The sequence below is a fragment of the Chrysochloris asiatica genome, unplaced genomic scaffold (genome assembly GCF_000296735.1).
Source record: "Chrysochloris asiatica unplaced genomic scaffold, ChrAsi1.0 scaffold00016, whole genome shotgun sequence".
NCBI lineage: Eukaryota > Metazoa > Chordata > Mammalia > Afrosoricida > Chrysochloridae > Chrysochloris > Chrysochloris asiatica.
The window spans coordinates 7,179,100-7,192,503 of record NW_006408534.1 but is presented as its reverse complement, the minus strand read 5'-3'; the positions used below and the strand labels follow the sequence as shown (position 1 = coordinate 7,192,503).

At 41.8% G+C, this 13,404-nt stretch overlaps 1 pseudogene; it reads right to left on the bottom strand.

Annotated features, from left to right (window-relative positions):
* Positions 1–10,971: 10,971 nt before the first annotated feature.
* On the bottom strand, positions 10,972–11,341 carry LOC102836135 (annotated as a pseudogene).
* Positions 11,342–13,404: the final 2,063 nt, after the last annotated feature.

The window sequence follows — 13,404 nt, the reverse complement described above, 5'->3', positions numbered from 1 at the left end:
TTATCCTACAGTGCCACACCAGGATGTATGTTTATTTCAGGTGAAATTTTTTCAATTACTGAGTTGTATGACAATCCTCTTATGAAGGGACCAGAGGAAAGGAATAAAAAAAGTGGGGCGGAAAAACCCCATAAAGTTTCAAAAGACATTGGTAGCTAAAATAAAAAATACAAAGTATTAGTTGTTGGCAAGGATATAGAGAAACTATTGTGAAAGACAATCTGGCAGTTCCTTAAAATGGTCAACATAGAATTATCATTGTTGTTGTTGTTAAATGCTCTGAAGTCAGTTCTGACTCATAGCAACCCTGTATAGGGTTTTTAAGGAGTGACTTGTGGGTCTGAACCACCGACCTTTCTGTCAGAGGTCCAGTGTCAATCCAACAACGTTACACTAGCAAATCCACTCCTAGGTACACACCCAAGAAGAATGAAAACATACTCCAAACAAAAACGTGTACACAAACATTCAGAGCAGCTTGATTTGTAACAGCCCAATGTCCAACAACTGATGAATGAATAAACAAAATGCGGACTCTCCATACAATGAATATGATTTAGCAATTTAAAGGAATGCAGATGGATGAACCTTGAAATCTTCATGTTAAACATAAGAATCCAGTCATGAAAGACTATATATTGTATGATCCCACTGAAATGAAATGAAATGGAGTCTTGGTGTGGCGCTGTGGGTCAATGTGCTGGACTGCAAAATTGGTTTGATCCACAAGCTCAAGCTCACCAGCTGCTCTCGGAAACCCTATACAGGATTGCTATAGGTCAAAACTGACTTGATAGCACTTGACAAAAATTGAAATGAAATGTCCAGAATAAGCAAATACGTAGAAACAGAAAGTGATCTAGTGGTTGCCAGGGGCTGAAGAGAGAAGTGGGAAAAAAGAATGAGATTGCCAGTGGATTACAAGGTTTCTTTCAGGGTGGGTGATAAGATGGTTTTGGAACTGAATAGTGGTGATGGCTGCACTATTCTGAGTATATAAAAACAACCAACAAATGGTACACTAGAAAAGGGTGAGTTTTATGATATGTGAATTATATCTCAATAAAGCTGTTATTAATATAGAGAGATAGGTAGACACGAAAGGCCAGCAGATGAAAAGCAATAGAATTTGTTCTAATGGGACAGAGGAGATATACAAGATAGGTTAAATAGATAAAAATTGTAGAACATAGGGAGCAGGCACCTGGATAAGAAGTTTGCAAATTGAGATCAGATACTGAGGAGAATTGGTTCAGGAGAAGGAGCCTAGGGAAAGAAAAAGAAATGAATTCCAACTCAGGCAGGAGAGACTTAAAAAGGGGTCTGCATCGCCGTCAGTCACCTACATATAGTTTGATTTGGGTTTGCAGCCTAGGATCCTTCCATGCACAAAATTACATTGTATTTTGGTTCCCAGTGGCCCCTGTCAGACATAATTTGTTTATAAGGGATTTATTGAGAATTTGTTGTATATAGTACACCATGTTAGCCCTGTAGAAAATGTGGAGCTAAATCAAATGAGGGTCTCCAAGATCTACATCTTGGCTGTTCCCCCAAACCAAAAACAAAACAAAACAAATATCTTTAAGTTGGCATCAAGTTGTTTCCCACTCACAGCTACCCCCTGTGGTCAGCGTAGAACTATGCTACATAGTTTTCAAGGCTATGACCTTTCAGAAGCAGATGGTCAGGCTTGTCTTTCCAAAGCACCTCTGAGTGTGTTTGAACCAACAACCTTTACCATTAGTGGTCAAGTACTTAACTGTTTGAACCACCAAGGGACTCAAGCGTAACTTTCTCTTTTTCCTTTAAAGTCCTGGTCAACTGCTAGTATTCCCACCCTACATGCAGACAGAGTTTAAGGCTCTCTTTTATCTCCCTCCCCCCCCCCACTGCCCAACACCTAGGAATCGTCCAGAGACTTGCATTTCTTTCATTCTAATCTTCTGTTTCTAGGGAATGTTTTATTGTCTCCTTCACAGGTCTGTCCCCTGAAGCCACTGCCTGTTCTCTGTGTGACTTCAGTTTGTACATAGTATATCCTTCTCTATCCATTCTCCAAAGAAGTACTAACATAAGACTGTTGGGAGTAACTGACACTTGCCAGAGTTTTGTAGAAAAAAAGAGTGTGTGTTGGGGGTGGGGAGACATAATAGAGCCTAGAAGAGGAAGTACTTAAAAATGGAGGAGCAGGCACCATGGCTTTAAGTCTCCTTTGCAAGTCCTGTTTTAAGAACCTTCTCATCAGCCTACCATTCTAGGCTCTGTGACTCTACCCACTGCCACAATTTTGATGGACAATTGTCTCCTCTGACTCTTCTCTTCTAGACTCCACCAGCCCATATCTCTTTCTTTTTGCGCTTCCTTCACACAATCCTATTACTGTATTACATGGAGCAATTTGCCTTCCTTTTGCCCAGCCCTCTCTGATCTGGCTAGGGTACAGTCTGTGCCTGGTTTAGGAGACATAACCATAACCAAATGCACCATTGTTTTCCAGAGCAGTCCTTACTGTGTTAGCTGGGACAAAAGCCATTACATACAGCACCTGTCTTCAAAGGTGCAGGATCCAGGCAAGTAAATAACCCCAGTCAACTGACTGTGTGCTGAGCTTGGCCCCTTGGCCAGCCTCAAATTCCCAATTGGAACATTGTGTCATGGAGGGGCCGGCACTACTCTCCAGCTCCCTCCCCATGACCTGACTGATGTCAGAAGGTCTTACCTTGATATGGGGCTGCTTTTAAATGAAAGAGTTATGTTTGGAGTGCCTTGATGCAACCTGCCCTACCTCTCCCACTGTTTCTACTTGTATCATCCTAGACTAAATAAAGAAAGAGCCATCTCCTTTCTGAAGCATCCAGTGAACAAGAAAACTCAAGAGCTTAGCCAACTTGTTCCGGAAACAGACATTTTTCTGTGCCATTTTTCATCACTGGCCCACACGCTTCCCTGTGGTAAGGAGAATATGGTGCCTTGACCCTACACAGTCCTTTCATTATTCAGAAATATGTGAACAAGTTGCTGGGATGGAATGAAAGATATAGACCCAATGTTAGGGATGTTTTGAGAGTGTTCTCCCAAACCTGCCTCCATGCACCCAATGGAGCACAGTTCTACTCTGACACTCATGGGGATGTCATGAGTTGGAACTGACTCAGTGACAACTAATAAACTGATAACAATGCAGGCTCATAGACCTGAACAAGCACTCTATTTATTCCAAGGAGGGAGGAAGAGGATGTGGCTAAAGTGTGGGTTCTACAATTAAACTGCTTGGGCTTGCATCCCAGCACTATCTGCTTATCACTGTAAGACCTTGCCAAGAGGAATTAAACTTTCTATGCCTCAGTCCTGTCGACTATAAAATGGGGTACAACTGTACCTGCCTCACACAATTGTTGTGAGCCCTAAAGGAGGTGGAGTGGGTAAAACATAGAGTAAACCCACTGACATCAAGTCGATTCTGACTCATCTTGATCCTATACAGAATTTCTGAGACTGCTGATCGTTATGGGAGCAGAAAACCTCATCTTCTCCCACAAAGCAGCTGGTGGATTTAAACCTCCTACCTTGCTGTTACGGAGTCCTGGTGTGGCGCTGTGGGTTAATGCGCCAGACTGCAAAGCCGTTTGAACTGCAAGGTCGGTATTTCAAGCTCACCAGCCACTCCTCAGAAACCCTCTACAGGGTCACTATGGGTCAGAATCGACTCGACGGCACTAAACGACAACAACAACCTTGCTGTTAACAGTCCAAAGCCTACTCCACACACTTGTTGTGTACTGTTGTGGTTGAGTGCCATCTAGTCGGTTGCAGCGCATTAACCCACAGCGCCACACCAGGACTCCGCTGGTGTAGCACTGTGGGCTAATGTGCTGGACTTCAAAGTCGTTTGAACCACAAGGTTGGTGGTTTAAGCTCACCAGCCACTCCTTGGAAACCCTATACAGGGTTGGACGTGACTTGACAGTACTTAACTCACCGTTGCTGTTGAAAGTCTAATGCTTACTCCACACACTTGCTGTTTACTGTTGTTGTTAAGTGCCATGAAGTCGGTTCCATTGCATTAACCCACAGTGCCACACCCGGACTCCTCCAGCAGCTATAATTAAAGCGGAAAATATCATAACAGTGTTAATTAAGATAAGACACCAACACATGCTAACTAGGGTGATGGGGAAGGCAATTAAAAAGAAAAGGAAGGAAAAGAGAAGAAGGAAGTGGGGGGAAGGAAATTGCTTTCTCTTTTTTTTTTTTTTTTTTTTCCATGTACTGAAAAGAGAGCAGTGTATATTTGTTGTTGTTGTTAAGTGTCATCGAATTAGTTTTGATTCATAGTGATCCTGTATAGGGATTCTGAGGAGCGGCTGGTGAGCTTGAACCACTGACCTTGTGATTTAAACTGACCTTGCAGTCCAGCGCATTAACCTACAGCGCCACACCAGGACTCCTAATATGTATATTTATTTTCTCATAAAAAAGGAGCTTATACATTATTTTCACTTGAAACACAAAGGTCAGGTTACTACAAGAGCATTTTCTGTGTTGCTATGACATGTTTAATTCAGGACAGTGTGACCTTTTATTCCATCTTAATAGTTTTGCATTCTCTAATAAAATGGCGGTATAATGGTGAATTATATAATATTCAGAAATGTTTTTGAAGACTGTCTTTTATAATAACGCATATATTTATTTATATGTTGTTGTTGTTGTTAAGTGCCATTGAGTCAAGTGCAACTCATATATATATAGGGTCCTGGATTGAATAAGTGTAGAATAAGCACTGGACTGCAAGGTCAGTTTAAACCAAAGATCAATGGTTCAAAAATCACCAGCTGCTCTTTGGAAACACTCTACATGTTCGCTATGAGTCAAAACTGATTTGACAGCACTTAACAACAACAAAAGCTGATACATATATCAGGGAAGACACTGAAACGTTAAAAAAAAAAGTCAAAGGTGCAACTATCAGTCTTTTATCTTATGGAGCAACAAATAATTAAAAAAAAAAAATCATATAAACAATTAGTCCAAAGAACTAATGCATCATACAATTTCCAACTTAACACAAGCCTAAAACCAGAAATAGCTGATGCTTGGTTTCCACTGCTTAATACTCTGAAAGGGATTATAAGAGGAGGACCTGGATAGAGTGAGAGGAAGATGAGGAATACAACTCAAAATCACAGAAAAGACCAGATCCACTGGTCTGATAGAGACTGGTGGAAACCCTAAGACTATGACCCTTAGACATCCTTCAGGCTTGGGACCAAACTCACCTTGTGACTCCACTTACAGTCACTGATGGACCAGATGACATCAAAAAGGCAGCATTTGCTCAGAGATAAATCTTAGAAGGTAGGAAGGGATAGGAAAGAAGGACAAAGGAAAACTGTCAACACAGAAAGGAAGTAGGAGGAATGCTGTTACATTGTGGGGATTGCAATCAGTGTCACAAGACAAAATGTGTATGAGTTGTTGAATGGAAAACCAATTTGCTATGTAAACTTTCACCCAAATCAAATTTTTTTTAAAAACTGAAAAATCATTTCTTAAATAATATAAAGTAAAGCAAAACAAAAAAGACATCAGTTGCCTTATTCGATGAGGCACTCCTAGAAACAAAGTTTTGAATGTTTGAAAACAAGACGTCAGTTGGCATCATGTCAGCTCTGCAGGCAACCAAGTCCTCTCCTTTTTAGTTTGCAGTGGAACCTTCCTCTCCTGTCTGAGAACTGCCTTCCAGCTGAAAAATAAACACATGAATCATTTCTTTTAGAAAGACCAGCACAGCCTGGTCCCTATGAGTTGGAGGTTAAAGATATCTCAACTGTTAAACTTTTCCAACATGTTATACCCCTCCATAATCCTCTGGATCAATCACCACTCCTTCTTTCCCTCAAGCCCCAGGGTTCAGCAACACGCTGCAACATCTCACAAAACTCACAATTGTCAAAAGAAACGGCTCATGCAATAGTGGAGGCTGAGAAGTCTCACATTCATAGTTCAGAGATCAGCCTGAGGGAATCTTTTCACCCAGGTTGTTTCAGAAACTGAGGAACCGAAATTGGCAGGTCAGATGACAGGCAGCTGATGCACAAGGCTGCCAGAGCTGGTGAATCAGAATAAAGTCCCACGAACTGGAGGTCAGATGCAATGAACCAGATGCAATGTCCAGGGCAAGACAGCAAACTTTTCCAAAGGAATCTTTATAAGTTGGAGTCAGACCATGCCCCCAAAGGAAACTAAGGGTGGTGACTTGAAATGCACCCACTACTAAGGTGGGGGCATCCTTAATCTTTAGTTCCATTGTTACCTTTACTCCTTAGCTCTGTCTTAACCTTCATTCTTCTGCAACTCATTTCAAAATGTGTCTGTAGGATTTACATATCACAAAATGGAGAAATTTGGCCAGAAGATGCATAATAAGTAATTAGCTGCTGTGAATAAATGCAACAGGCTGAGGTGGACATTCTTCTCCAACATACCTTGTGAACATTTCCTTTTCACATTCCAAGAGGTGACAGTCCCAAAAGATGATTAACAGTCACCTAGCAGTGGAACCCAGAAAAGGTTCTGAATTCTCTGGGTGTGGAGCAGCCAGGGCCTCACAGGTTATTAATTAAGTGCACTCACATTAGTATGGCATCAAGGATAAATGTCAAATTGGCAGCTTTCAGCTTTTAGTGGTGTTTTCTATCTTGATGCAGAGGCAGGAGGAGCCTCCAAAGTCAATTTTCAGGAGTTTGGAAGAATAGTTAACAAGCAATTTGCACTTCATCTCATTTTATCCTGCAATTCCATGAGGATTCTAGGAAGTCACAGTTTTGATGGTCTCTCATGAGCCTGTGACATAGGTCACATCTCATTTCTCTTTCCACCAATGACAACACTGAGGAGCAGAGAAAGGAAGCAGATGAGGCAGTGAGGTCCAAGGGTTCCAAGCCTCCCAGATGTCTGAAGTCATCAAGCCCCAGTCTATATGACACATCTGGATGGAGGAAGGACAGAGGTAAGGCCAGAGGTCAGGAGTGAGGATAGGATCTGTTCTCATCCCTGGGATGCTCCAAGGACAAGGCACTTAAAGAAGACAAAGGCCACTGCAGGCTGGGTCACTGACTGTGCTGGTCTGTGCCGGGATCAGAGGTGACCAGCAGGACTCCTGGCCCTGGCCAAGACAAAATTTTCAGTCTCATTAACCTTTGTTGTTGTTGTTATGCAGAGGGTTTCCAAGGCTGTAAATCTTTACGGGAGCAGAAAGCCTCATCTTTCTCCCGCGGAACAGTTGGTAGTTTCAAACTGTTGACCATGAGATTAGCAGCCCAATTCATAACCACTACGCTACCAGAGCTCCTTTTTTCAGGAGGTGGTAAATATACATTATTGAATTGGTATATATTCTGCTGTGTATATTTCAACAATAAGATAAAAGAAAATATAAAAATGCTTGAGGGGACTTCAGAAAGTTGTAGAAAAAATGGAATTGAAAAATCATGGAGGGCGTCTGGCCCTGAGGTGGGAAGAAGCCAAAAGTTTGGCAGACTCTGGGCCTTGAGATGGAGGTGAGCACTTATCAGTCGACCGGGCGGGCAGTGCAGGGCCAAGGCAGGTGCTGGAGGATGATGAAGTTGTGTTTGAGCAGGAAGTGGAAGCTTTTCTTATGAAGGTGGGTCAGCCTCACATCCACTGGCAACTCTCTGGGGCTCAGGGTGCATTCCTCCTTGGAGATTTCTTGAAGTGTCTTGTCAGCGGACAATCTCTGACTTGCTGATCTCCATCAGGGACTGTCACTGACAGACTGAGCAGTTCAGAATGTACTGGAAGTCCAGGCTTGCCTGGATTACTGGTTCATTAGAAATAAGTTGATCTGAGCACCCCTCTGGAATTCCTTTTGTTGACTCATCTGACCTCTCAGTTGAAAGGTTTTTTTGTGTGTGTGTGTGATGTGTCAAGACTGTGAACTGAAAAAGAGTGTGGCCTATTTGTGGAACCAATATTTTTTTTAAATAAAGAAATAATAAAGATTTTTACTTCCTGTCCAAAAAAACATGGAATTTTTCCATGAACTTTTTGAAGCCCCCAAGCTCTGGTAGCGTAGTGGTTATGAATCGGGCTTCAAGCCACATGGTCAGCAGTTCGAAACTATCAGCGGTTCCACGGGAGAAAGATGAGGCTTTCTGCTCCGTAAAAATTTACAGCCTCGGAAACCCTGTGTAGGGTCGCTATGAGTCGGAACCAACTCCACGGCACATAGCAACAACAATATATATATAAACATCATGATAAACAGAGAAAAGATTTAAGTTGTCAGAGACTTTATTTTGCTTGGATCCACAATCAATACTCATGGAAGCAGCAGGCAAGAACTCAAACAAAGTTACTGAATTTGGCAAATCTACTACACAAGACCTCTTTAAAATGTTAAAGAGCAAAGATGTCAATTTGATGACTAAGGTGAGCCTGACCCAAACCATGTTATTTTCAATAGCCTTATATGCATTCGAAAGTTGTACAATACATAAGAGAGACCATAGGAGAACTGATGCTTTTGTCTTATGGTGTTGGTGAAGAATATTGAAAGTACCATGGATTGCCAGAACAAACAGGTCTGTCTTGGTGAAAGAATGACCAGAGTGCTTCTTAGAAGCAAGGATGTGAAGACTTCATCTCTTATACTTTGGATATGTGGTAAGGAGGAACCAGTTCCCAGACAAAGACATCAAGTGTGGTTAATACATCAATAGCAAAGAGGAAAATTAGATGGAATGACAGTAGAAGTAACAATGAGTTCAAACATAGCAATTGTTAGGATGACATAGGACTGAGCAGGGTTTCATTCTGTTGCACTGTGAGTCGAAACCAACTGGACAACATCTATTAACTGTAGACAATGTATATGTGGCATAAAATTTACCATTTAAAATATACAATTCAATGACATTAATTATATTCACAATCTACAGCCTTCTCCAGTATGTCTTTCCAACCTTTTTCATCACTCCAAACAGAAACTATGGGTCACTTAAGTAATAATTCCCCATTTCTTCCTTTTACTTTCTGTCTCTATGCATTTGCCTATTGTAGATACACCATGGACTTCCAGAAGAATGAACAAATCTCTCTTGGAAGAAGTATAGCCAGAATACTCCTTAGAAACAAAGATGGCAAGACTTCATCCCACATACTTTGGACAAGTCAAGGAGGAGCCTAGAGAAGGACATCACAGTTGATAAGGTAGAGGGTCAGCCAAAAAGAAGAAGACCCTTCATGAAATGGAATGACATGGTGGCTGCAACAGTGGGTTCAAACAACAAAATCTATGACGATGGTTCATAACCCTGTAGTGTTTCATTCTACTGTACGTATGGAACTAACTCGACAGTACCTAACAACAACTGATATTTTATTGAAGTAGGATCGTGTAATATTTATCTTTTATGGCTGCCTTATTTCACTCAAAATAATGTTTTCAAGGTTCATCCATGTCATATCTTTCCTTGCCACTCCACAACCATGTCATTTCATTCCTTTTCATTGTTAAGTACTGTCTAGTGAGTTCTGATCATAGCCGCCCTGTATAGGGTTTCTGAAGAGCGGCTGGTGGGTTTGAACTGCTGACCTTGCAGTTAGCAGTCCAGTGCTGATCCTACATCCTCATTGCTTGTATGGCTTAGTAAGATTCCATCATGTGTATACTACATTTCATTTATCCATTCAACAGCAGATGGACATTTGGTTTGTTTCCACATTTTGGTATAGTAAATAGTGCTGCAATGAACACTGATGTGATATGTGTCTGTTTGAGCCCCTATCATCTGCCTTTTAAGATTCATTCTTACCAGTGGTATCGTATAGACTGGCAGTTATTGTGGAGCATTTCCTGGGCCCTAAGTAACCACCCCCATTCCCATTCACATGGTTGGGACACAGCTGTCATGTTCACACAAAGTGACTCCTTGGGCACATTTAATTCATCCAGGTATAGGATTTGATCCAAGACAGGGATCAAGTTGAGAAAGGACTTGGTTTCTCTTTAGGTATTCCAATAATAGGTAAAACTTTAAATCTGTGGATTTAAAGATGTTCAGCCATCTGCAGAAACAGAGAAAGCCTATAATGAGAATAAAGTCAAATCATGAACTCAAATATCAGCTCCACTACTTATTAGCTGTGTGTCTTTGTGCAGATTAGTTATTCTTCCTGAGCCCCTGAGCTTGATAAATTGAAATATTCATGCCTATAACAACTGATGGCTGAGAAGCTTAAATGTGATGATGTATATCAGGAGTCAAATATCTACAAATGATCAATAATTTCCTTCCTAAGCATCCCAAGACTAGACAAGACAAGGGGCAGTCAGAGTGATGTGGCCCAAACTTATTGTCCTCATAAAAGCAGGAACCATATTGAACTCAAATAAAGGCCTTGTTGACTCACAAAGGAAGTTTGTTTCTTTACCATGTGAATATATTTTGTGTGTGTGTGAGGGTTTTGAAATGATTCCATTGCAGAACCGTTTACAGGCAGTCTTTGGGTTACAAAAAAGATCCATTTCTAAATTCTTAAGAATTTGTAGGTAAGCCATAATAGGCCGAAAGCCTTTTCAGAATTTAACAGCTGCATGCACAGAAAGTGAAGGTTGTTTTGATGAAGAATTTGCAGTGTTAGGGGTTGTTTGGATCATTCCAAATCAAAACCAAACTCACTGCCAACGAGTCAGTTCCAACAAATAGCGACTCTGTATAGGGTTTCCAATGCTGCAAGTTTTTTTTGTTGTTGTTTTGCAAGTAAAATTTTATTTATTTTTTGCAGGTAAAATCTTGTTGCAGATAATTCAGAATCGATTGCGGCAGTACATCGATAGGGCACTGCCAGAAATTCAAGTCAGATTCAGACGAGATGTGGACCAAGGGATATCATTACTGATGTAAGATGGATCTTGGCTGGAAAGCGTCTCCTCTAGGCCTCCTACTGGGAGCTTCGTGCCATCACCATCTCCCGAATGTTGTCCTCGGCTTCCTTGATGCTCTGCTCAAGGTAGGATTTCTTCTGCTCCAGTTCTTTTATTTTTTTGTCCGCTATTTTCTGTTTCTCTTGCAGCTGGTTGTGAATTGACCGCCTTGGACTGACGAACGAACATTCTTCCTACACCCTCATACATGTTAGTGTCATCTTCCAAAGCTGTAATTTGCATATCTGTAAGATACGCATGCCTTTTCGTTATGTTGAGTTGTTCAATCTGTTTGCCTATAAGCTTCACCTTCTGTTGAGTCTCAGTCACTTTGTCTTGAAGCTCTGAGAAGGCCTTGCTCGACTCCATTTTCACCACTGTTGCCATTTTCGTTTGCTCTATACGCCTGCGTGGTAGGAGACAGCAATGCTGTAAATTTTTATGGGAGCAGAAAGCCTCATCTTTCTCTTGCAGAGCAGCTGGTGGATTTGAAATGCCAAATGACTAGACAACAACAACAACAACAACAACAACAACAGGACAAGTGGAAGTTGTCTCTAATCCACATCTCGGGGACTGCCTGTGTTGAAGAATACTAAGGTAAATATGATGAGAGTTACACTCTCATAGTAACTGTATGTGACGTACAAAACTTCAAAATCAGTCAGCAGGGCCTGTGTTCAGATGATGTGATAGGGAATATCACCTTTGGTGGTTGACCAGCCAATGAGGACCCCTTTGGGCATGGTCAGGGAAAGCCTGTGTTATCCTGGCTTCTGCTGGAGTGGGTTGTGCTGTTCCTAGTGGGCTGCTAGAACAACTGCTTTATCAGAAATCACCAAAAGAGAAGCAAGCCATCCTCTATCCACTCCTCTGATGACCCTGAAAGCAGAGAGTTGACTGGATATTCTGAAGAAGAAAGGACATGTGAAGTCACATAAATATAGACTGTGATGTCTTCGTGCAGGGGAGGGGAAAGTGTAGTGAGTCAGCAGTCAGCAATGCAAATAAAGGTGGGAGAGCAGAAGAGGTGGTGTCTACCTACAAACAGGTATGGGTCAGAGCTGTAGACTGTGACTAGTGATAACAACAGTCTTATCATGGGCTAGGTTTGGCACTACATGTTTTACTTGCATAGTCTTCTTAATGGGTCACATTATTCCTCAAACAACACAATGGGGGCAGGAACTATTAATATCTAAATATTACAGATGAAAGCATTAATGCTTAGAAGTGAAACCAATTGTCCAAGGTTATGCAGCTGGTAAGTGGTGCAGCCAAGACCCTAACCCCAGATATCTATGATTCTAAAGTCCTTGACCCACTACTTCTGCACGGCTTCCAGTGTCTTGGTGGTAATGGTGGTTATGTACCGTGTAGTCAGTTCCAACCTCGCTGTAAATTTTTATAGGAGCAGACAGCCTCAACTTCCACAAAATAGCTGGTAGTTTTGAACTGCTGAGACTGAGGTTAGTAGCCCAATTCATAACCGCTTCACTACCAGAGCTCCTTTCCAGTACCTTAGACAACTCAAAATGTGGTCTGTAAACCAGCAGCATGGGCTGCACCTGGGAGCTGGTTACAAGCGTAAAATCTCAGCCCCTCCTCAGACCTTCTGCAGGAGAATCTTCATTTTAGCAAGATCCCCTGGAATCTTGTGTGCCCAGCTCTGAATCAATACAGGTAATTTCACAAGTGTTTTCTTCAATCTCTAGTGCTATAGGAAACTTGTAAGAATTAAAAGGGTGAAATTCATAATCCAGTAAACTTAGGGAAAAGGTGATTAAACAAAGTCAAACTGATTTCTTTGTTACTGGATTTGTAACAGATTTGGATGTTGTTGTTAAGTGTCTTCAAGTTGGTTCCGAATCATAGTGATGCTGTATGGGATTTCCGAGCAGTGATTGATGGATTTGAATTGCTGATCTTGAGGTTAGCAAGCTAGTGTTTATCCTATAGCACCACACTAGGACTCCAGGCAAATGATAGACACTCAGAATGTGTGTGGAGTGGGGGTGGGGGTGAGGGAGTGAAGGGAAAGAGAGGACAGCAGGGTGAACGTGACCAGTTCTGAGGGTCTTTAATGTTGTTGTTAGGTGCCATCGAGTCAGCACCAACTCATAGCAACCTTATGCACAGCAGAACGAAACAATGTCCTATCCTGGGCCAACCTCACTGCTGTTGCCACACTTTAGTCCATTGATGCTGCCACCTGGCCAATCCATCTCGTTGGGGGTCTTCCTCTTTTTCTCTGACCCTCCACCTTACCAAACATGATATCCTTCTCCAACGACTGCTCCCTCCTGACAATATGTCCAAAGTATGAGAGACGAAGGCTGCATTTCTTCCAAAACAGATCCATTGGTTCTTTTGGCAGCCCATGGCACTTTTAGTATTCTCCTCCAACACCATAATTCAAAGGCATCAATTCTTCTACGGTCTTCCTTATT